Source organism: Labrus bergylta, chromosome 7 (assembly GCF_963930695.1).
Source record: "Labrus bergylta chromosome 7, fLabBer1.1, whole genome shotgun sequence".
Taxonomy (NCBI): Eukaryota; Metazoa; Chordata; class Actinopteri; order Labriformes; family Labridae; genus Labrus; species Labrus bergylta.
Genome location: NC_089201.1, coordinates 3,204,736 through 3,229,898, shown reverse-complemented (window position 1 = coordinate 3,229,898; position 25,163 = coordinate 3,204,736). Strand labels below are relative to the sequence as shown.

General features: G+C 39.7%; 1 pseudogene; it reads left to right on the top strand.

The window, feature by feature from the left end:
• The first annotated feature begins 229 nt into the window (after positions 1-229).
• LOC109987853 (cyclic nucleotide-gated channel beta-1-like) lies at positions 230-24,863 on the top strand (annotated as a pseudogene).
• Positions 24,864-25,163: the final 300 nt, after the last annotated feature.

Genomic DNA, 25,163 nt, shown 5'->3' with positions numbered 1-25,163 from the left:
CAGTACTATGCTAGTTGTATTTTTCCAGAGGGACAGTTGGCTGCAGAAATTTCTGGTCCTATGGCTTTAGGAGCAACGTAAGAAGTGGGTCACTGCAGGTCTGGTCAGACCCCATGAGACTGACTAATAAGCTTTACTTTTCTTCTGTCTCCTCCTGACTACTTGTCTGTCAAAAGGTAGACTGTAAAGCTCATGACTGGTTGGTCAAGTAGTCTGTATCACCTGTTGAGGTTAAAACTGTAATGAGGATGGGATAGGACATACTAAGAACTTTAGACTTTTTTCTTTTTATTACCAGAAACTATCTCCCTACTTTTAACACCTAAGGGCCAACTTAAAAATGTTCCCTTTTATTTCAGAGAAGAGTCGGCCAACTGAAATCCAAACAAGCTCATGATCCACATCATAGAAACAAATACTTTGTGACCTTTCCTCCGCCGTGCAGCTGCTGGAAAAGGTTCAAATCTCTGCAGTCTGCTTGTTTGCCGTCTTATTAGATGAGCGAGTGATAACACTTGGAATCAGGAGAGGATAACCCGGTGATACTTTCCTCTGCCGTTAATCTGAGGTGGCTCATAAACACAGATTGTTTCCTGACCTTCAGGTGGTACTGGTTAATCCTGTTAGCGCTAGTCAGCCTCTGTGGCAATCCCAGCAGATCTGTGCTGGCTTTGCCGCACTCTGGATCTCTACGCCAACGGTATGCAGAACCTCCTATAGACACGCAGGTAAGGAAAACAAGTTTTGGATTTATGAAGAGGCAGGAATAGATACACTGGTAAAATGAATACCTGAGTGTTGATCTGATGCACGTTGTTGGATCATCTTTAAGATTCTCATTTGCTTTTGTTGAAGTCTGCACTTGAAAGGTTTTTATCTGGGGCACTAATCCTTCCCAAACAATATTTTAGATCTTAATATCTTTGTGATGTCTACCTTTTACTTCAGCTCTTATGATGGGTAAGAATGGCCAAGTGAAATGAGGATATTTCAGGTGCTGCTGTAGGCCTAAGCAGTGAGGCCGGCTATAGTCGGGGGAGCTGTATGATTTAATCCGAGGTGACTAATTTAAGATTATGGCCAGGTGAGAGGACCCTCTGATCCCAGCTGACGGGGAACGGGTGTCAGGAGTCACACACTTGATCTACAGGAATAGTTTCAAAAGCTTCTGTCTCTGGAGACAAAATGTAAAATGTTGTTATTGTCTGGTGCCCAAAAAGTAAATGTGATATTATTCAAACATTCAAGACAAAATGAATGTGCCTAAGGTTCAAAATACTTGTTTTTACTTGGACTAGTTGTGATTGTGGTCTCGCGAGATTTTAACTTTTAGAAAACATTGAATTTGAAGTGATAGCTTTTAACAGCCTCCAGGTCTGCTGCTGTCTTTTTGCAGGAAATCTTGAAGGTCCAGTTGTTCTTTTCTCCGTTGGTAAAGTGATGTCACTTCGCTTATTCTGCCACAAAAAGTGGGACCACCTGCTCGCTTTTTTCTGTTTCTTGAACCATTTGCTTGACCTGTTAAAGTTTCCTCTTCTATACATTTGTGATAGATTTTTCCTCTAACTGATTTAACTTGTTGCCACCTGTGGAGGCCGTCGGTAAATCAGCTTATGGTTCAATGCTACCCGAGGTTTACCCCCTTTGCCCTGTAGCCTCCTCTGACTTTTCACTTCTGTGCATGAAGGACATAATCCTGATTTAAGTCTCTTCTCTAGTGGATTGTAGTACACTGACACTGACCAAGATGATTAATTCAGCCATATAAGATACAAACCTAACATGAAGATAGTAGCTCTCAGGCGCTGCATTACATAGAGATGTTTCAGAGGGTTTTAAGATTCATGTCGAATATGAAAGACAACTTTAGCAGACAACTAAAGAAATCTCTAGCTGGGTCAAAGATGTAGCCTGTGATAAAGCTAAGACGTAGCAGGTGAACATCCTTCATCAGACCTCATTAGCTCAGGATAAGAACTCTCATTTTGTCTGATGTAGAGGTGCGTGCGTGCGTGCGTGCGTGCGTGCGTGCGTGCGTGTGTGTGTGTGTGTGTGTGTGTGTGTGTGTGTGTGTGTGTGTGTCCAACAGGATGTTTAACTGGGTGGTGAAAGTGGTCCCTCAGCCCCCTGAAGTTCCTGGGACAGATGAAGATGCTAAACCTAAACCCGCTGCTGTAAGTCAACAAACACACCACACACACACACACACACACACACACACACACACACACACTGTGTTATGTCTGTGTGTCTCTGCTCTCATTGTTTTCTCTCTCTCTCTCTCTCTCTGTCCCCTCTGATCCTACAGAACAATACCAAAAACAAAGATGGTGAGGATTATTTTCAACTTAATTTACACTATTTGTACATAAAATACTAATAGTAATAGTGATAATTTATGATTATATCTACCGTGGTGACGGTGTGTTTACATGTGTTGTCTGTTCTGGGTGCATCTAAAACCTGTGCATTTGTTGTTGTTGACAGCTAAAAACACAGATGAGGCTTCAGAGGACAGGTAAAACTTCTGGATATTTCTCTGAATTATTTATAAAGTGTGCGTGGCTGTGTACTGAAACTCTCGTTGACTTCTCTAACTCTACAGTCAGACTCAGGCTGGAGTCTTAGGCTGGCTGTCTAATGGGTTCTCCAGCGCTTTGCCTCAACCCTCCGGCACCCCTCGACTCTCCAGGTCCAACTCTGACGCTCGGGTAAACTCTCAGATGTTTTAGTGTTTTACACATTGTCTTGTGAGAAATAAATCTCTCTATGCTAGTTAAAAATTATACATGCAACAAAGCCAATAGGTGCCTCTTATTAATTCCCTGATGTTGATCAGTAATGTTAAAAAAATTATAGACATTTTTAGCTTTAATTTGATGTTTTAATTTTCTTATTTTCCTCTATGCCGTGCAACAGTCAGGGGAGACTGGAGAAAGGTACAGTATGATTAGATAGAAGTTAGTATTCAACGCTAAATGCATTCCTTAAAGGTAAATTCAGCTCTGTGTTTCCTCCAGGACCGGGGTGATCGGCTGGGTCTCTCAGGGTCTGACCAAGGTGTTGCCTCAGCCCGATGACAAATACAAAGAGATTAACGACAAAGAGGAACACACCGAGGTGAGACTCAAATTCTCTGATTCTCAAACACTGTAGGAACAAGATGAGCATAAAGATTCACATGAGACAGAAAAGCCGAGCAACAGCACGATAATCTGTCAGTTACACTTGACTTTAACGACGTAATGCTGCTGTCACAGGCTTCTATGACTAATCATGTGTAAGGATTACAGCGGAAGCCGGGGGTGGTTCAGCCAGGTTAAAGCCCTCCGTTAACTTCACTGCTGTCTCTTCATGTGACTTTCAGCCCTGTAACCTGGAAGCCTCCGTGCTGCTTTACTGATTATCCAGACAATAAGCAGAACATACATTTGAGAAAAGATTGACATGCTTAACAAACCCTTCACTTATTCCATGTCACTTTGAAATTGACAAGAATTTCAGAATAAAATGTGAATCTTAAAATGAATGGGTAAAAATGTTTAAGTAAATATGATGACATTAATTGAACTTTTTGCCAATAAGGGCCGCAGCATGTAGCTTCCTTTGGCCAAACTTTTAGTCTCCATTCTGCTCTGTGTGAGGAAATGAAAGGGTCTTTGTGAGGCAGGATTTTTATTGCTCCGTTCAACAGTATTTGTAGCCCACATGGGAAGAAACACATGCTGTACTAAATGAAGCTGATGAACAAACAAACAACAGGGCTGCTTTTAGCTCTGTGTGGCTAACAATATACCATTCATACAGTATATAGATGAGATCATTTATAATATATATATATTTATTATTGATATACTGACACTTCCCTTAACCTGTTTATATCCACACTCTGCTGGCTTGACCTTCAATGCATTTCTGCTCTTTCGTCTCAGGTATACGAAGTAGAAACAATGCCAGGTGTGTGCCTTTTTATTTGTCTTTTAGTTTTTATAGAGATATTTTAATATATATTTGGTTTGGTGGTTTAAAATGAAATAAAAAAAATCTCAATACCAGCTGCTCTCTGATTGGTCTCAGCAGATTTCGACCCCCTCCCACACATCCCCGTAGTGGAGATGCACTCAGAATGTGAAGATGAGGTCGAGGATGTGACCCCTGCATTTGGTCCCAGGTGAGTCGCAAATAAAAAGTCACGCAAACACACACACACACACACACACACACACACACACACACACACACACACACACACACACACACACACACACACACACACACACACACACACACACACACGCACACACACACACACACACACACACACACACATTATCACAGGTTGCAGAATGTAAAGACATGAGTATATCTGACCTCTTTTTCTTTTTCTTCTGCAGTGTGGTGAACTGGATAAAACAGATGGTCCCTCAGCCCGTTATGCTGCCCCCTGGTGCTGTTCCTGTAGAACCATCGAACAAGTCAACCCGTTCCTCCTTGGACAAAAGTACACAAACACTCTTCAAGTATCCCCATGAATACTATAAGCCTCACAAGCCTCCCTTTAAATAGGGACATATTTTTGAATTCATTGTATGGTTTCTTTTTTAAACCTCTATTTGTTGTGTTTCTCTTCCCTTCAGTTTTGTCTCCGCCGCCTGAATCTCTCAGTGGGATCTCATTGGATACTGACAGCAAAGCTTCAGGGTATGTTTCTATCCCCTCACTGTCCTTTTTATTTACAGTAATCTACTCTCTTTTCACCAGAAAAAAATAAAATAATGCAACAATGAAAGCTGATGTAGATGATCTCCATGGGAAAGAAAATTATATTTGTTACTAAACTAGCACATCTTGGCCAGAAGGTTTCAGAGCAGCATGTGTAGAAATGTGGTTTGGTGCACGTTGGCGCCCTCTAACGGTCTCTAAGTGCAAATGCACTGTCATAAGACACAGTGCTGTTAAGACTCCCCCTCTTAGAAAACGTGCATTAGTTTAAAAATACAGAGTGCGAAGCTGAACAACCAGTAGACTGACAAGGTTCAGTAATATTGCAACATCTCCAGCCCGTTGTTTGCGAACTGTTTGCATGTGGAGTACTGTGTGTGTTATTTATCCAACTGCTGTAATGATGTCTACAGACTGTGGCTGAATTGCTATTGGAGAGGGTATTTTTTTATTATAGTTAAGATATAACGCTAACTTGAAGATCATCAAGGAAAGAGAAAACTTTTAGGCGTGAGATAAAATCATTTAAATGTGTATGCAAGCCTGAGACATAACTTGGGTTAGAGGACTTCCTGCAACCGGTAAAGCTGCTAAACATGAGACAACGATGACATCGATAAAGATACAGCCCAACGTTACGTAACAATCTGTAAAGAATAATATCTGCAGGGATGTAAACTACCCTTCTTGCTCTTTTGTTACCTTCACCTGTCAGCGTCTTCTTCCTCTAACCTCGGTCATCATATCAACCGAACTAGGTGTAAAGCCCACTAAGTAACATAGTGCAGTAAGCAGGCTATCAGGCCGACCTGTGGACACGGGAGGGACACCATTCTCCTTGTTGAAAGTTATGTTGCCGTTAAATCAACCTTTGAAACTACCATTTCAAGGTGAAAAAAGTTACATATTGTTGCTTTAATTTGTCATTCATGCTTCAGGTTGATGAACGTAGACGTTTTCATTTGCAGATTTTACTCTTATGTTCTTTGAAATTACTTAAAGTGCAATGTTGCTGAACAGTGAAATCCATAACTTGTGTTGTTGTTTCTTCTCAGCATGTGTAGTTGATCAGTTTGTCTGTTGACAGTGTGGTTGGCTGGTTCGTGTCCGGGCTGGGTCTGAAGTTGCCTCAGCCTGCACTTCCACCTAAAGATGAGTCTCAGGTAACATTAGGAAAGGAATTCATGTTTCCTTCTGTCTTATCCTCTTTTTTTTCTGTCAACTTTTTGTTACAATTTGCAGGATTTAATATATAGTAATTCATCTTATAAAACAGCCGTTCTTTTCTTGTTTATTTCCCTTTTTTTTTCGTTCCCAGGCTCCAGCTGAAGTCCTACAGAAAGGTGAGTTTATTTCACTCAATGACATTTTCTCCTTGCTCGAGACAAGTCCTGTTCCTGAGTGCCACAATTCACAGTTCAATCAAGTGGATCACTTAATGTGAAGTTAAACCAGATAAAAAACTATCTTTAACAACAAGGGCTGCGTTTTATTTAACTTCATGCCATTTCTCCCTTTGTGTATCTAATTGGATGGAAATGGTTGCATTTATGTTTTCTATTGAAGCACCCTCTTGTTTTTTCCACCCATAGTTTTTGAGGAGGTGTTTTGGTCGGACGGTCGGAGCCTAACTCAGTCCCTCTTCTCCTTCTGTTTCAGGGGGGAAGGCGCTGCGAGCCCCTTAAACAGCAGGAGGAGACGACTGGGGGAGCCTCTGATCTCCACAACAAACAGACAGACACAGATACCAAAAGACAGATACTGTACTGTTGGCAGCGTCACAGCTGCCATACAGCCCAATACACAAATCAGGCAGCTGTGAAAACGACAAGAATGAAGAAATATATATTTAACTCACCTTGCTGTACTCACTACAGATCCATATGAATGTATTAAGACTTCAAATGAGAGCACTGATATTATTAACACACGTACTGTATAGATAATAATAAGATGTGTCTTTGTCTTCAATCTTAAATGTAAAGTTATTTGCATTTGCACATCTTCTGTTCAACAGAATCCTTTAGTGAAATCCCCGTAGGTGCTGTGCAGTGAAGATTACAGAGTATTTTTATTTTACTTTATTGTGCTTTAACCTACATTATATATTCATGTTGCCATTTTCACAGCCAGAAAAAAAAGGGAATAGGCGATAAAAAGATGACGTACTGGTCCTTTCACACAAATCTGTTTCTGTTTGGAAGCATTTCAACACAAGGTGTCAACTCTTTTGTTGTCAATTCAAAAAAACTGAAAATACTAATAAAAGGGCAGCTATATGACTAGGTAGTATATTGTGCTTTCGCATTAAAACATATATATCTATTTTTTTCTTGATATATAGAGGTAGATGTTGTAAACGTTTATTTTTCCATATACAAGTCCTATTTCTCAATTATTGTGCTCAATGTCGAGCCCATTTTCAGCCTGATCACATGACATTTGTCAAAGCATTTTCACAGTTTTAATAAAGGTTGAACACATGTAAGAGCACTACATGCATTTGAATGCCTATTTTGATCCACTTGATCTATTTGTAAAACGTTGAACTGTGAAATGTGGCCTGGACGTTTGGTTTGGTGATGTCTCAGAGGGTTTGACTCTCATTAAAGAACCGTATGCTCTCATTCAAAACATTGTGATTGTCATGCATACAATGTGGTAGAAAATATACTGTAATGTAAGGAAACTGCAGGAATAATAAAGATTCAGTGTGGACGTATCTATGTGGTCATTTGATTAATGAACTGCTTTGTAGATACAAGGATAACTAAGTGTGCAGCTACCCTTACCCATTTGAAACACATTATGCATAAAGATCAATTAAATATCAAAACCTGTACCTACATCTCAAACAATAATCATCCCCTCCTGAACTGTATATATTTTAAATAAGCAGTTCTCACAGATTCCATAATTAAAAATCCAGTTTGTGATATGTGCCAAAGTTTAAAAAAAGTCCTTTATATATGAAACACTAAGACAAAATCCATCACCACCATGTCTCATTTCTGCCACATCTTGCTTTATACACAAAATCCCCTTTCTCACCCCCTCATAGTTTCAACCATACTCAAACCTGACATGGTGCTGGAAGATGTGGATTCCGACAATGAGGGCCAGCAGACGCATGACGTTGGGACTGGAAACGACAAGAAACCAAATCTGCTACCATTAAATAACCAGCAGACACAGTCCACCTCCAACGTCATTCAAAAATCCCAGCCAACACCGAGTGTGACAAAAATGTCTCAAGAAGACGCAGAGACCCAGACCGGGCGCTGGACGCCGTTCATTCAAAGCATAAAGAGGGAGGCTGAAGACGTGGCTATGGCTACCATGGAGGAACGGTAAGAGAGGTGGAGGTCGTCAGAGCTGCAATACTTTGCCATTTTAATTCACTTACTGGATGTAAATACCCCTTATCATAACATTAAAACATTAATCAAAAAAAAAGATACAAGTATTTGAAAGAACAGACATGATGATGGACCCTGACAAGCCAGCAATACCATCATAACCACTAACAAACACAACATTTTCAAATGAGCTCTGAGATTAGATGTATTGTTGTTAGTAGTCCCTCCTCTTGAAATGTCACTGCTCATGTCTTACAAACTTGCTGATCTATCTTAGAGACAGTTTGAGAGTCCACACAGCTGACATTTCCTCACGTTTGATCATGAAAAAAAAGTTTGTCCAACTGTTGACATCTTGTTCCTAATATAAAAACCTCTTCTCTGAATCAGTAATTATGTAGCCCATTTTGCCAACATTACACTGATACTCAACAGCTCACATCAGCTTTTGACATCTATACATTGCATATTATAGCTGATGGGCTGATGTCTTCCAACAGGGTTGATATCGGCACTGATGTTATGATGATGATGTTCAACAAATGTGTCGACACGTCCCTAGTTTGAATGAAAACATAGAGAGACCATGGGTCAAAGCATCAGTAATATAAGGTCAATATGAAATAACTCAGCTGGTTGGAACAGTTTATATACAGCTGTAGACAATGGTCCAAGGAAAAATTCAACTGTGGTTCTGCCATGAGATATGAAGTTTTAACAATAAGGAAAAATAATTGGTACATCTTAAATGTAATTTACCTTGTTCCAAGCATTTACTGCACATCAATGTGTGTCCTGTCCCTCTTTAGCCTGATGCAGGAGCGCCTGGAGATGGCCCGTATGGCTGAAGAAGTAGCCAGGCAGACAGCTGAGATGGCCATTAGACAGATGGCCAGTGAGGGGCACTCCATTAAACTCTCACTGGGGAGTCAAGAACTGCTGCTGGAGGAACCTGAAGTTGAGTAAGGACCTTTGTTCCAGTAGATAGAGAACACAAGATAAAGTGTGTTTTTTTTAAATCATTTCTTCAATATTTTGTCATTTGGATTAATGTGACCCTGCATGTTCACTATCACCAGACTGCCAATGACACCTGAAGAGCAGAGTGAGGAGGAGGAGCACATTAAAATCACAGAGTAAGAACACAATCACAACTTCCTGGAAATACTTTGTTAGCATCCTATGTTAGTAATGTTAAAGTTAACTACAAGATTCCTACAATGCAAGTAATAAAAGTAAAAGTAACGTTTGTCTAATATTAACGTAAGCAACTGTAATTATGATGAAACAGGGAGGACTGATTATGTTAATTATAGAGGTTCAAGTTAAGCAGCTCTAAGGTCAGTTCATGATATTGTACCCAGATACAGCGCCACCGTAAATTTACTGCGTTACTTTTCACAAGTGGAGGCGCTACAAAGCATCCCATGTCCTACTAGTCGTGTGGAATTAGTCCCAAATCTCGTTTCATCCCCAAATCCCGTGGGATCTCATTATGCGCTGCATCAGCAACATCACACGACCGTGCCTAGCAACCGTAGCTTCCCTTTGCAGACACACTCAACGGTTCCCATGGTAACCGTGTGCACCTGCTGCTGCTGCTGCTGCTGCATGATGGACGGAGGTGTTATGCGATATTTTTGTTATCCTTTTTTTATTTGCTGAACTTTCTAAATTTCCCAAATCTTCTCTGAACTGGACTCGTCATGTGTTGATGCTCATAGGCGTTACCGGAACTATTAACGGTTAACGTACTTGAATATTGACAGAGTAAGTAAGTTGCGTTATCTTGTGATGCCCTCGTTGTTACGTATCCTACTTAAAGGACCTCAATAGATGTTATCAATCAGCTTTCAGCTTTTATTTAGACCTCTAACTTTATTGTTGTCATGATACAAACTGATAATTGGCGTTATGTAAGCTTTGCTGTTACAGGTGGTTTAATGCTAACAACAAAGAGGAAGTTCGCTAACACTGAGTAATGTCATGCTTACATGAACAGTAGGCTGTCAAGTGTTTCTATGAATTCAGGTATGAGGGACAAAAAATGACTAAAGTATAAATAAATAAATAAATAAATAGATAAATAAATGTTGGGAGAAATGCATACAATAATGTATAAATAAATAAATAATTACATAAATGCATCAATAAATATATGAATAAATATATATATAAATAAATTCAACAATTCATGTAAAAATGTATATATAAATAAATATAAATATATAAATTTCTGTATTTCTGTGTCCATGTTGTACAAGGAAAAGTAAACATGTAAATTAAGTGGGCCGTCCTAACATTACTGAAGTAGGATTGATCAATTTTGAAAAACAGACAGAAGCAAATTTACATATATACGTTTCCTCTTACGACCTGGACACAGAAATAAATAGATGTGTAAATGTAAAAATACGGAAATAAATTAATGACTCAATTAATGTGGAAATGTATGCATTGATACATATATAACTGTAGAAATACGCTAATAAATGAATAAATACATGTAAAATTATATAAATAGCCTTTTTCATTAACAAAGTGTATTTATTATTTATTCATTGATGTATTGTTTTCAGCATTTATATATTTATTTATATATTTCTTGATGCATTTATTTAATTATTTATACATTATTGTATGCATTTTTCCCAACATTAATTAATTAATTAATTAATTTATTTATTTATTTATACTTTAGTCATTCAGGCAAACATTAACATAATAATTGGCAATGTAATAAACAGGCCTATAGTATACATTTGGGCAGCATGAATGAGATACAAAGTGCTATAAAAAAAGGGAATTTAGTCTTATAAAAGTTTTAGATTATACCCATAATGTTTAACATTTTTTAACGTGTTTGTGACTCATGCAAATCCTTTTTAGGAGGTTTATATATTCCTTAAGCCTTCTCAAACTTAGTCTACACAGTAACTTTTAGCAAATATCTGTTTTTTTTTATCTGAAATTGCATTAAGAGTAGAATATAAAAAAGTGCATTATGATAGGTGGTCTATCAATATAAGAGTGTGTCCCTCCTAACTGCCTACTCTCAATACAACTCACTGATGTTTAATGCAACTTCACTTCAATTTTGTGGCTCAACGAACACAGCACCAGACACATAACTTGTAACCCGATTTGTTCCCTGTCTTGTACTGCAGAGAGGAAGAGAACCTCGCTGAGGAGAAACAGGAGGAAGAGGAGCCTGTCATCTGTGACCCAGGTAGTTTTTAAACTCCCACATTACATTTGATCATCTCAGTACAGTACAACTCTATCATCGTTGTCTTATGACCGTCTGCTGTTGTATTTTTTTATTTTCTGAAAAAATAATTAAGAGCAAAAAGAGGAAGAAGAGCCACAGCGGACCTCCCCCTCGCCACCTCCAAGTCCTGAACCAGTTACAACCCAGCCCAAGGCTGATCCAGAATCAGAACCAGAAACCGACATCAAGGAAGCCAATGAAGACGCTGAGCCTGTAACCCAGCAGCCACAGAAATCGAAGGCAGATGGTCAAAGCCCAGATTCTGACAAAGCTAGTGACAAAGTAATGTCCACCTATCATAAACTGATAAATAAATCTTTCATAATTTGAGAAATTGTGTCCTAACTGATGCTAAGCCCTACCTGGTCATTCTTTTAATTGTATTGTGTTTTTTTTCGTAGGAGGAGGAAGCTACTGGGGAAGGCTGTGGTGGTATGTAATCTTTTCAATAATTTTAGATGATATTCTTTATATGACTGTGGCAAGAGCTGTTGTGTTACTACTTCCTGTGTGGCTGACTGTTCGGTAGTCTTGTGTCAAAATCTGTAAAATTGACTGTTTCATGCCTGTCTACATCTAGATGAATACATCTTTATGTAATTTACTGTTTTGACTCTAAATTTGTTAGTAAGTAGCTATCAGTCATCTTGAACTGTTACTGTTTATGTCACCTGCTGACTCTGGTTATTAATCATGATCCATCCTTTCATCTAGATGACATCTGACACTGTTATTCAGGCTGAACAAATTGCTGTTTCACTATCGACCCCCAATTCATCTCAGCTTTGCTCATGTTTTTTTTCTGACTGTGAATCTGCCTGTCTCTTCTATAGCTCCAGTCAGCTGTGATGCATTCAAGAGCTGCCTGATGCGCATTCCTCACACCTCAGAGTGCCTGGGCAACATCAACGCGTACTTCAAAGAGAATGGCATTTCTGCCCCCAAACTACCCTCCATGCCTGAGATGCCCAAACAGCTTTCTGACGTCACCAAGTACTTACCCAGCCTACCCTCTCTACCCCCTGAACTGCGCCAAGAGTTTTCCCAGATACGACTCACACAGGTACCCCGGAATATAGCCTCGACTCTGACGGAGCTCTTGCCCAAGAACTCTGAGGGTTCAGTCGCCCCCTCTCTTTCTGGTGTTACCCAGAGCCTTGCAAACATCCCACAGAAGATCTCCCAGTTCCCCACCAGAACTCAGCAGTATTTCCTCAACATCCAGAACCGCCTTAACAGCCTCATGCCTCAAGATGCCTAAAAAAAACCAACAACAACAACAACAACAGCAAAAACAAAAGCAAGACAAGAATCAGCAAGATGTTGAGCTCAACCGGCTCGTCCGACATTCCCCTCTGCCTCCCCCTCACCATCCTCAGCTTCGGTCCCGCTCCCCATCTCCATCCTCCCCAAATGGTAGTACTCTCGAATTGCCCAATGTGCCATCCTACCCACGCCTGCCGCCGATTGTCAGTCCCCCATCGAAGCAGCTCAACTCACCATCCCGCCAGCTTTCTGGTCTCTGTAACCCGGCATTCTTCATTGAAGATGATCCAGACGCTGCACCAAGAAGACCTGCAGGTGAATTGTTGGTTTTCTTGTAAGATCACTTGTTTACACCTGAACTCATTTATAATACATGACATTTTTATAATGTGTAGTATCAGAATGAACTAGTTCATATTCAGAAACACAGAAGCTTTAATTCTACTTTTCTTAAACAATTCTTGAAAATCTTTAAAAAAGTGAATTGTCGTCTGAGTTCACAGGTCATAACAACTTTATTCACTTTGTTTTCAAGACTACAATCACGTTTGGAAAAAGTTCTTCATAAAAAAAAAAAAAAAAAAGCTTGGAAAAGCTGAGGTGTAATATGAATAACAATATCAGATACTGAAACTGCATATCCTAAAAAAACATCTTTTGCATTGAAAATCTCACATTCACACTATTTTGCGTGCTCTCCATTTATCTAACATATTTTTTTACGTTCCCTCTTTCCAGAGAGTTCAAGCCTCAGCCTTCATCCAGCAGTCAACGTAGAGGATTTCGACTCAGACAATGAGAGAGGACGGGAAGGAGGAGAAGGGGCAAGAGGAGGGGAGGAACAGATAAATATTCCCCAAATCCTCACCACCCAGGACCCCAAACTTACAACCCTCACCGTCCCAGTGACCCCTTCTGTGGGTCGTCAAAGGTGAGAATTATTTTCAGTCCTAGTCAGTTTAATTTAACGCTACTTGAGCTGCAACAAAGCTTATACTATTAGTAATACTTTATTTTTTTACTTTTGATTCAAATGTAATATTTCACAAAGAGGTCTTTTCTGAGGGCTGTACAACAATAATATTTTAATCTTGTTCTCTCCCCTCATGTTCCAAACTCCAGCAAAGGAGACAAAGAGTAAGCATCTGCATGGATGTTATTTATCTGTCATTTAGTACTTGTTATTTTCTGTCAACATTGATCCTTCTTTTTCAAGTATAACACCACATTTACATGGGCCAGACCAGTTAAGGAGTTTTTAGACTGATATAAATACCAGGTCAGGATGGAAAAACAAAATCTATGACGAAGAGTATGGCAGCTGATTTCGTGAACGGAAATAGAACTCCTCTGTTCAGCAATGATTTCTTCGCTACGAGTCTTTTAGACACTGCTGAAAGTATTGTCAGGCGGAGCCACTCTGCTGAGCACATCAGATAAAGACACTACTAATATCACTCTAAGCTTCACATTTTCATTAGATGTCATAAAGGTTGGTTTATATATTATATTTTAAACATATATGCGTATAGTGATACATATGTCATAGGCCTATTTCACTGGCTCTAACAAACAACACTTTAATGAAGTATTGGCCAGGTGATTCACATAAAACAAATCTGAATTCACATCACTAGGATAAGTTGTTCAGGCTTCATAAATTCCCAACTTTCTCTGTTGGCAGGTGGAGTGTTTTCACCCGGAATGAGAAAAAATTGACAGATATCAAAAGTCAGAAAGTGTGTTTAGTTTTGTCTGAATCTATTGCCCTCTACTGCCTACTGTGCAGCCACAGTTGGTAGAAACATCAGGGTGGTCTGTCTGAAATACAGACGGACCACCCAACCTGATACATATATTGTTTTTACAAAACAGATGAAGACAGTTTATGACATTCATTGTTTTACAGAGCTCTGACTGTCCTGAAGACGCTGACTATTTGTTTTGTTTTTCTGAAGGCGGTAGACACTGCTCATTTTTGCTGCATGGCTTTCACAGATTTATATGTTTGTAGCTACTGCATCATGCATGTCATAGCATAGCAAAAGTAAAAAAAAAACAATGTTCCTGATTTGTATCATCCCCTGTAGTGTGTTTTTGTGGGTGATTACTTTTGCTTATATGAGTAATATAATTTCCCTTACCCTCTTTTTCTTTGTCTCTTTCTCTTCAACATAAAAAAAATCTACGACAGTATTGGAAGGCATCGTAGGAACATCTGGACAAACATGTAAGATATCAAACCCTTACTGAACTAGCATCCATCCATTTCTAGAAACACACAAGATGCTGCCAAGTCAATATTGTATCTAATGCAGTTTCTTATACCTAAAACAATTGTAATTTGCTCTTTACATTATTGTCTTTAGTGTGAAGTCTCAGTTTGCATTCTTCTTAATCTTACATATGAAGTGAAGAGGACAGCAGGTAGCAGCATGAACTACAACATCGTATTTACTCGCCCTTGAGCAAAATATTTTATTCGTTTTTTCAGAATTCGGCTTTTAATATTTACAGTGAAGCCACAAAACTGTTGATTTCAATCTTTCTGAGGCAAAAGTGTCTCAAACTTTACCCAGTGATGTTTTTGTGTCTACAGTAGGAACCTGCAGTCTCAAAGTGAGGACGATGATGATGAAGGAAACACCCCCGTCAGAGCGTGGCCCAGTCAGTCCAGCCTGCACAGCACAGATGACATGTGAGCTCTGTAGTCACACAGAAAAACAGAAACACATGTATACACACACAGAGGCACCAAATCAGTTCAGACTAATGTGTGAATACCTTATCTGGGCATGTTATAACATAAATAAATAATAGAATAAAACATGATGTCATTTTATTTGTCATGTTATTAGACTGAGAGAACGTCCTGCGTCTTCGGCCAGTCAGACCAGCACAGTGGTCAACGAGCGTCTTCAGGAGCTGGTCCGGATGTTTAAAGAGAGAACCGAGAAGGCAAAGGAGAAACTCATAGACCTCGACAGCTCAGATGAAGACAGCACCATCACTTGTAAGTTTAGTTCATTTTATTTCTGTAACCTACACACAAACACAGAACCTGTCTTTACTCCCACAAAGGATATACTGTATATGTATAATGTATTCAAGTTCATCTTTTAACAACACTAAAACAAAATAAAAGCAGACACAACAGGCACAGAGTGATCCTATACTGCAGCAGCTGTATTATAGCATATTGTCCTTCTAGATTAAAAGAGACCTTTGTCCAGACAATAGATTATTTTGCATCATAAGAAAAGTCCCCACTGACCTTCACACACACACACACACACACACACACACACACACACACACACACACACACACACACACACACACACACACACACACAAAGCTGAGAAGTAAAACACTCTGTCTCCAGTAACCAGCCTCTCAGCTTTCCCCTCATTATTTCTAAAGTTTGACTCAAGTGTTCCTCATTCAAAACTGAGTGTTTTGATTAGTTGTTCCCAAAATGGGATCATGAAGGACTCGTCAATGTGCCTCTCTGCCCTGACTTTTTGTCACCTGCCCATCTCCCTCCCTGCAGCTCCTCCTGAAACTTCAGCTCCTCAGCCTGTTCCTGTTCCTGCTCAGCAGGAGGAAGAGAAAGAGGCACAAGCAGGTCCTTCAGGAGAAGGAGAAGGAGGCCATGGAGTGGAAGGTGGGGAGCAGGCTAGCCAATGCTGCAAGGTTAAAGGCCCTCGCTGGATAAGAGCCTGTGTGCACTACCGCTTCCCTGCCAGCATCGACCCTTTTACCAGTAAGAAGAACCTTGTACAACTTGCTACCTGCTACAGTAAAATCTACTTTACTTAAACTTATCAAAAACAAATGACAAGTGCTGGAACCAAGTGCTGGGCGTAAAAAAAGTAGGTCTTTCCTTTCACATCCAACTTAGCTACGACCGACTTCTAGACTTAAAGGGATACTTCACCCATTGAAACTTGAAACTGTATTGACATTGGGTCATATATGTAGTAGAAATGTGAAATACATTGCGGGCAGACGGACGCCGACACAAACACTTGAAGGAGTCTTGGTGTTCATGTGTTACTTTTAATGACAGCTGTCCTGTTCTATCGGAAAGGTATCCTTAAATGACTTATTGATTTCCGACTCTATCCACTATCCTATCTCTACAATAAAGGCACAAAAAGCCCAAAAACAAATCTAAAAAAAAAAAAAATACAGCTATAATTTTTTTTAAATTAACTTGACCTTCAAGGGGGGCGGGCCGCGTACATTTCCAGAGTGTGTCTGATCACAGGTGACCCTCTCCCTCGTCTTCATGCCTTTCCAATGATCATCCTGTAAACAAGACACACTGCCATCATGTTTTCCTATTAAGTTGTTTACTTTACTTTTTCAGGTTTGTGTTACCTTGGATATTAGTCTGATTTTCGAACTTGTGCCTGCTCCATCCTAGGCATAAAAGCTTCACCCAGGAGTAACACAAACAGGGCTGAAGTCCAACTAGTGCACAGGGTATAAATTGAAGTTGGTTGTAAGATTTATCTCTAAGGTTACACCCAGGCGTACACCGACCTTGTGCACTCGGCTCTCGGAGTCTTACCAACCAAATAGTGAATACATTTCTACAACGACACATTACAACAGCAAAACATTAACTTTTGCTCCACTACAAACGTACATTTTTTCTGTTTAATACTTATACTTATTCTGATGATGATAAAATGTGATTATCATGGAATATGATGTTTGGGCTGAGATGAATCTACTGTATTCATGAGTAGTAAACCTGTCTCTTACTCATGAGTGAATTCATGTTTTTCTCTTCCATTTGTTTCACATTGAGCTAGGCTATTTTTTTGTTTATAACATCTTTTTTGCAAATGTAATTTCTCCTTAATAATACGGATTAGAACCTGCTTATTAGTCATACTCTACTTCCCTCACTGTCTCTCTCTCCCTGCCTCTAACCTCTCATCTGTGTCTCTCTGTCAGACCTTATGTACGTGCTGTGGATGTTGTTGGTCTCTCTGGCGTGGAACTGGAACGTGTGGTCCATCCCTGTGCGCTGGGCCTTCCCTTACCAGACTCCAGACAATATTTACTACTGGCTGCTGACCGACTACCTGTGTGACCTCATTTACATCCTTGACATCACCATTTTCCAGCCTCGCCTGCAGTTTGTTCGCGGGGGAGACATAGTGGTGAGTAGGACTCTGCCAGCTACTTCAATGAGAAGAGAAGAAATCTGTACATCTGGGGACAAAGACCTAAAATCATGTTTACAAAATGATTACACTGCTCTGCGGACTTCAAGGAGCAATATGAAACTCTGACATGTAGCTTTTAAAATTGGTACGGCAATCCAAATTCAAAACATTGAAAAGATCTGTCTCCCCCCGCCCCCTCCTCCCTCTAGTCCATGTCATGCGGAAACCTTAAAACCTTTCTGCGTTCTAACCTCTCTCCATTTTTCTAAAGCATCGCCAATATTGATCCTAGTTTGAGCACGTTTCTGCTCGTGGAGCTTATTAGAAACGTGCAGAGGCTTTTTAGGTCTGGTCTCTGGTCCAAACAAATCCAGAGCATTCAGGAGCAGAATCTAAAGTTAGAAGGAGGACATACTGGCTGCTGCATTGTTGTCAGAGTAGCCAGCACTTCAACATAGCATGTTTCCTTAATGTCTGATCATATAGTAAGGTCACTTTATCATTCAGTAGACATTTGACATATTAGTCCTTTAAAGTAGTAGCTGATGTTGTCAACTTAAGAATCAATCTACCAAGATAAAAGTTTATATCTACTGTTGTGTTGTTTTTTGACAGAGTGACAAAAAGGAGATGAGAAAGAATTACATGAAATCCAAACGATTCAAAGTAAGTCAATCAAAATTAATGAAGCCCATTTTTGTTTTGCTTTTATTTATAACATGAGAAAAAAGAAATCATTGAAGCATTTCAGTCAATTGGTTTATCCTGTCCTGTTTTTCAGTTTGATGTGGCCAGCCTTGTACCTTTGGAAATTTTCTATTTGAAAACTGGCGTCAACCCTCTGCTCCGCTTACCAAGGCTGCTGAAGGTGAGCTTTATTGTCCCTTTTCAACACATTACAGCTTTTTAAGATTTAAGCAATGTGGCAATATAAGAATATGTTTTGGCAGGAATGTCAATCAAACATCCAAAGCCAGACATAAATATGTTACCCTGACAAAGAAAAATATGGATTCGTATAAAATGTTAATTTTCAAGACTTTATGTTTTCATTTTGGAAAATCAGATCAATCAATGAATTAATCAATCAATCAATCAATCATTATTGGTATAGCACCAATTCATAATAAGTGTTATCTCGAGACGCTTTACAAAAGATGTCGGTTATCAAGTTAACAAATCTTCAAATATTATCTGCTCTCATTGCCTCTCCAGTTCAACTCCTTCTTTGAGTTCAACGAGCGTCTGGAGGCAATATTGACCAAAGCCTACATCTACAGGTCAGCTGCAGCATGATGGTTCATACAGCCCTACACCACAGTCTCCCTTTTTGTCTTTCTTTCCCTTTTCTCACTTTGTCTTCCCTGATGTTTCTGCCTCTCAGTTTAAGAGACATTAAAGTCATTAATCTCTGTCTCTTAGGGTGATTCGCACCACCACATACCTTCTATACTGTCTTCACTGTAATGCCTGCCTTTACTACTGGGGCTCTGCATTCAAAGGACTGGGATCAACCAAGTGGGTGTACAACGGAGAGGGCAACAGGTCAGTGGAATAAACATGCACACACAAGTGATTGCTGATTTTCACTTAAGATAAGGACAGCAGTTTAAAGGTGAGTTATTGGTGCACAGCTGTTAATACAAGTTAAGATAAGGTCAGGTTGCTTCCCAGTATTTCATTATTTTGCACCTCTTTGATTACTCAAACAATCCAAAGTAAATGTCCCTTAGTCTGTATTATATAATATAGTTGCATCTTTTGACATTTCACTGTTATGATTCACAAACTGGGTCCATCTTATTTATAGGTAGCTAATTTCCTATGTCGTTTCTTTTGACTGCTACATGTCTTTGTCTCTGCTCAGTTACATTCGCTGTTACTACTTTGCTGTGAAGACTCTGATCACCATTGGTGGTCTGCCAGACCCCACCACCCTGTTCGAGATCATCTTCCAACTCATCAACTACTTTGTTGGAGTCTTTGCCTTCTCTATCATGATTGGACAGGTGTGTAGATGAAATGTAAATGTTACTCAAAGTGCTTTTTACACCACAGGTCACACCTACTCATTCACACAGTAGCAGAGGCTGCTATTTAAAGTGTTCATCAGTATTAACTAACGGTAGCAACTTGGGGTGAAGTGTCTTACCCAAGGACACATCGCACATGTGACTGCAGGAGCCGGGGATAAAACCCTTGACCTTCCGGTTGAGAGACGACTGACGCTGAAAGCTGAGCCACAGACATTTGTGTCTCTTTCACATTAAAGAGCTCATATTATGCCCCTTTTGGGGTTCATATATTTAATCTATGTACCTACTGAAGTATGTTCACAATAACTAAAGTTATAAAAAAATGTCTGTTTTCATGTACTGCCACTCCATGCACCGGCTCGCTTCTGACTCTCTCTCTAAGGCTCTGAAGTGCCCACGTTCAGAGTCCCCACCTGTGCCAAGTCTGATCTGATTGGTCGGTCTGTCGGCTCTGCCGTAATTGGTCAGTCGCTCAGCACGGTTCTCGGAAATGTCACGCCCCTTTTACCATATTGGGAATACAGCCACTGGCTCCGTCCGAGGGGAGAAAAAACATTAGCATGTTAGCACTACTGTGCTACCGCAGGCTACGGCATATCGTGGGCGTGCTACAGAAGTTAACAGGCGTGCAACATGAGCTGCTGGGCTTGCCACAACGAGCCAATGAGCTTAGATCAGTGATATCACACTGACAAGACGTCACACTGGCAACATTTTTATCGAGGGGGGCTAGAACCGATCGTTACATGCAGCTAATGCTACAGCTAACAGGAGGACGTAGGAGAAGCCGCGTTTCTGCGGACTTTGAATTTTTTCACATAGATGTGCCTAAACATGCACAGGACACTTGGAAAACACACTAAAGAGCATATAAAACCAGAAAAAGCATAATATGACCCCTTTAAATGTACAAAATAATAGCAGCTCCAGTATTTTTTTATAATAATTAGACAATAGTTAATTTCTTTGTGCAAAGATGTTCAAAGGTAAAGATGGTCTAAAAGGCTTTATATGCGATTTTTTGATCCAACAGATGTCGCCCTTGAGCACCAGCATGAAACCAAAACAACTTGCGCTGCATTGTTGTGTTAGCATGCTAATGCTAGCGATCTTTATTATGCTCGTATCTTCACACTGCATGTAAATTTACCTGAAATGAGCGTGATCTAGAAACACAGTTAAGCAGTGAGTACAGTATGTTATTCTTCTTTTCTCTAGTCCCTCAATTAAACAACTTTTATACACGAGGGGAGGAGTCAGCCGGCCGTCTGGGCGATGTAAACAAAGTGAAGATAGGACTCTGAAAACTCTGAAAACATCACAGACAGTGGGACTCGGGTGTTACACCCATTGTAGACAGTCATGACTCACAGAGTTATTTTCAGAGGATATACTTGATTTCTATTATATTTAAGAGTGAAAAATCACATATTAAGCCTTTAAATGAACAGTTTTTTGGATTGTTTTGCTCAAATATTCTTCAGATGCGTGATGTGGTTGGGGCAGCCACAGCTGGTCAGACCTACTACCGCACATGCATGGACAACACCATTAAGTACATGTACTCCTACCGCATCCCCAAAGACGTCCAGAACCGCGTCAAGACATGGTATAACTACACCTGGCAATCACAAGGCATGCTGGGTAAGAAGAGCAGAATGTTTTTCATGCACTTCTTTCACCTGACTTTTCAGTTTTACTCTAAGTCTTATTATCTTCGTCCCAGATGAGCAGGAGCTGCTCACGCAGCTGCCAGATAAAATGCGTCTGGACATCGCCGTAGATGTTAACTACTCCATCGTCAGCAAAGTTCCACTTTTTCAGGTAGGAAGTCTTTAAATACACGTAAAACAACATCATGACATACTTCATGGCAGTATATATTCCAAAACATTGTTTTGTTCTGCACTTTTACAGGGTTGTGACAGACAGATGATCTTTGATATGCTGAAAAGCCTTCGCTCAGTTGTCTACCTACCTGGGGATTATGTTTGTAAAAAGGTACTCCATCTCTTTTTTCCTCTTAGGAATTATTATTTTATTTTTTTTATTTTTCCCTTTTTTTTATTCACTCTATCATCTCATTCATATCCTGCTTAGGGCGAGGTGGGTCGGGAGATGTACATCATAAAGGCGGGCGAGGTGCAGGTGGTTGGAGGACCAGATGGGAGGACAGTTTTTGTCACTCTTGGAGCAGGATCAGTCTTTGGAGAGATCAGGTGAAGAGATTTTAAGAGTTTGTGTTGAATTTATTATTATTGGAAATTAACAACAGATCAATTAGTCTTAAGTTTTAGTGTCTTAGATGACAACTGTATACAAATAACCTTAATACAGGGGAAAAAAAACCTTATTCCGCTTGGTTTAAATTATTTTTCCCCATTTTGTTTTGAATGAAAACCTCCAAATATTTCATAAAATAATTGAATTGTCCTGTGTGTTCCAACACTTGAAATGGTCCCTTTAAACCCGGATTCTTCTCCTTGGCAGTTTACTTGCAGTAGGCGGGGGTAACAGACGCACAGCAAATGTAATTGCTCATGGCTTTGCCAATCTCTTCATCCTGGACAAGAAGGACCTGAATGAGATCCTGGTCCACTATCCAGAGTCCAAGAAGCTGCTTCGCAAGAAGGCCAGGTTAAACACACTGCGCTTTTTAAACGACAATAACAATTACTGTAACCAACTCTGGCATGATGTTTTTATCTGCCACGCCCCTACTTTAGTACATTTATTAATGTTTTTATGGATTACATGAGTTGAATAAGAAGATGCTGCTGTCTCAACCACAGGAAGATGCTGACAACGGGAAAAAAACCTGAGCCAAAAGAGAAGCCAAAAGATTCCCCTCAGGTCCCGGCAGCCCCTGTAAAGCCAGAGACACCCAAACTGCTGAGAGCAGCTCTGGAGATGACTGAGAGATCCTCTGGACTCAAAGGAGCTTTGGCTAAAGTCAAAGAGAAGACAAACAAGTCCAGTATCTCATTGCAGGTAAACTACATCAAACCTGAGCACATTCACAAGAAAGAGAGTTCTTTATAAAGAAAATGCATCTCTTTTCTTCTTATGCAGCCCTCCATCTCCTCCTCCCTGCCTCCACCATCTCCCACCTCCAGCTCTGGACCAGAGAGAGATGATGACACACCATCGCCCGTCTTTGCCGGCTCCGCCTCATTTCGATCCGCTTCCTGCTGCCACAACGATGACTCTGTTGTTCCTCACTCTGCATCACAGAGCCACCAAGATGCAGAGTGAATGCTCACCGGGGACCGAAGAGAAAAGGGAGTCAATAACGATGAGGATGAAGGGAACAAGTGTGGGAAGAGGAAAGGAAAGGAGTTGTGATAATTCTCTTAAGGACAAGGCAAGGAAGGGAAACCAGAAAATGTTGACAGCTGCAAGGCCATTAGAGTGAACAAATGGTAATAAAGTTAAAACTTCTCTAAAAGTAAATGAGACAAATTCACAACGCTGAAAGTACTCGCCAGATATCTACAGAATGATTCAAGTCGAGGGAGAAGACGTGTTGTAAATTAACATGTCCACAAACTGTCATGGCTTGGTGTTAACCTGATCTCCTCAAGTTGTGACATTTGCAGAATTTAAAACGTAGTTCAGTATCCACCCTGACTCATGAAAAAAAAGCTCTACCGTTGTATACATAATAATAATAAAACAGCATACTGTCTTCAATATGCTGTGCTTTTGTGATGTGACCTGTACTTACACTCTATCTCAAGGGCTGTGTTTTACATGAGAACAGCTACAGCTTATGGACTTCACTGTGTCTGCTTTTTGAGCTGTACGGCTGGAAAGTACCGCTTCGTTCTCCCATTGCTTTGCTGCTTTTTACATCCACGTCCGTGTTCATCTTCACTAATCATTCTTCATTATAAGATCATCTAATGGAGGAGCAATCAATTCCAGGCCTGGTAACCACAACAGATTCAAGCCTAATTCCAATCTTCACTGAGTATACATCAGTGCTTTCACTGTGGTGACCATGAGCATTGAAACCTGTGTGGGGTGGCACACTGAAGGCATAATGGCTAACTCTGCAGTTTCTACTAAACTGACCCATAACTTTTTTTCTAAACACTCCAACACTGTTTTTGCTGTTGTTGTCTGCTAACCGTTTACAGATTATTTAGAAAACTTAAAAGTTGCCTTATATGTTTTGTCCCTGCTTTACTGTGTGTGTTGTGTGAGTAGCTTGCACTGTTGATGGTTTTACAATTACTTAAAAAAATATTAAAATTACAGACCTGGTAGCACTTTTTTAGGTTGTAAAAACATCATCGTCGCTACTTCCACCCAGATGTGAGACAGACCAAGCACAGTATCGTTTATATTGTGTTATATACATTTTCAGTCTGTCTTTGGCCATCACTTCTTTAAACAAGCTCAAACGTCATCTAGCCTCTTATTACCTCAAAAGTGGATTTCACATGCTTATACATGCTTATAATCTTACTTACTAACATTTAGCCATGTATACATGTAATACTATTACTGTCATATACATTTTACAACCGATTAATGTTTTTATTTTGTACAATGTAAATATATTTGGTTTTTAAATCTAGATAATTTTCAGGTAAAATCGCTGTATGTCTCTGCAGTTGTACATGCAGTCTAATAATGTAAAATATTTCATTTGTGCTGTAAATGTGTCCAGGATTCAGTAGTCATTTTAGATTTATCATTTTTATATTGATGAATTAAAAAATGAATACAGCCTCAGAAAATGGGCCCGCAAACCGGCTAACCATACTGCCAGACAATCTAGAAGTTATAAGTATTGTGTGTGTGTGTGTGTGTGTATGTGTGTGTGTGTGTGTGTGTGTGTGTGTGTGTGTGTGTGTGTGTCCAAGTTTGTTTTGAGAAATTAGTGCTTATAAAGGACTCAATAAATGTGTATTTATGTGAATATAATCTTGAATTTGTCCCTGATGTAGCTGTCTTTTTGTGACATTTTGTTCAAATAAATGATTGTTCTCGGCACACATTTTCCCGTTTTATTCATGTCCCACAATAACTCCTCACCCTGTAAAACTCACTATTCATAGTCTATAAGTTCTCTAAACCACAAACCAAAACAAAAATTACAATAGTTAAAAGGAATCAACAGATTTGCAGTGAATGTGTCCTCTTTCAGCTGTTTGTATTGTAGGTGAGTATTATCACAGTAAGGTATCAGCATATAAATGATTTCCATACATCCTACACCACTATCCTAATATTGCTTTTATATAAAAAATATATCTTTTCAATAATAAGTTTCAGGCTGCCTGAAAAGGACGTTGGAAACAAATGTCATATG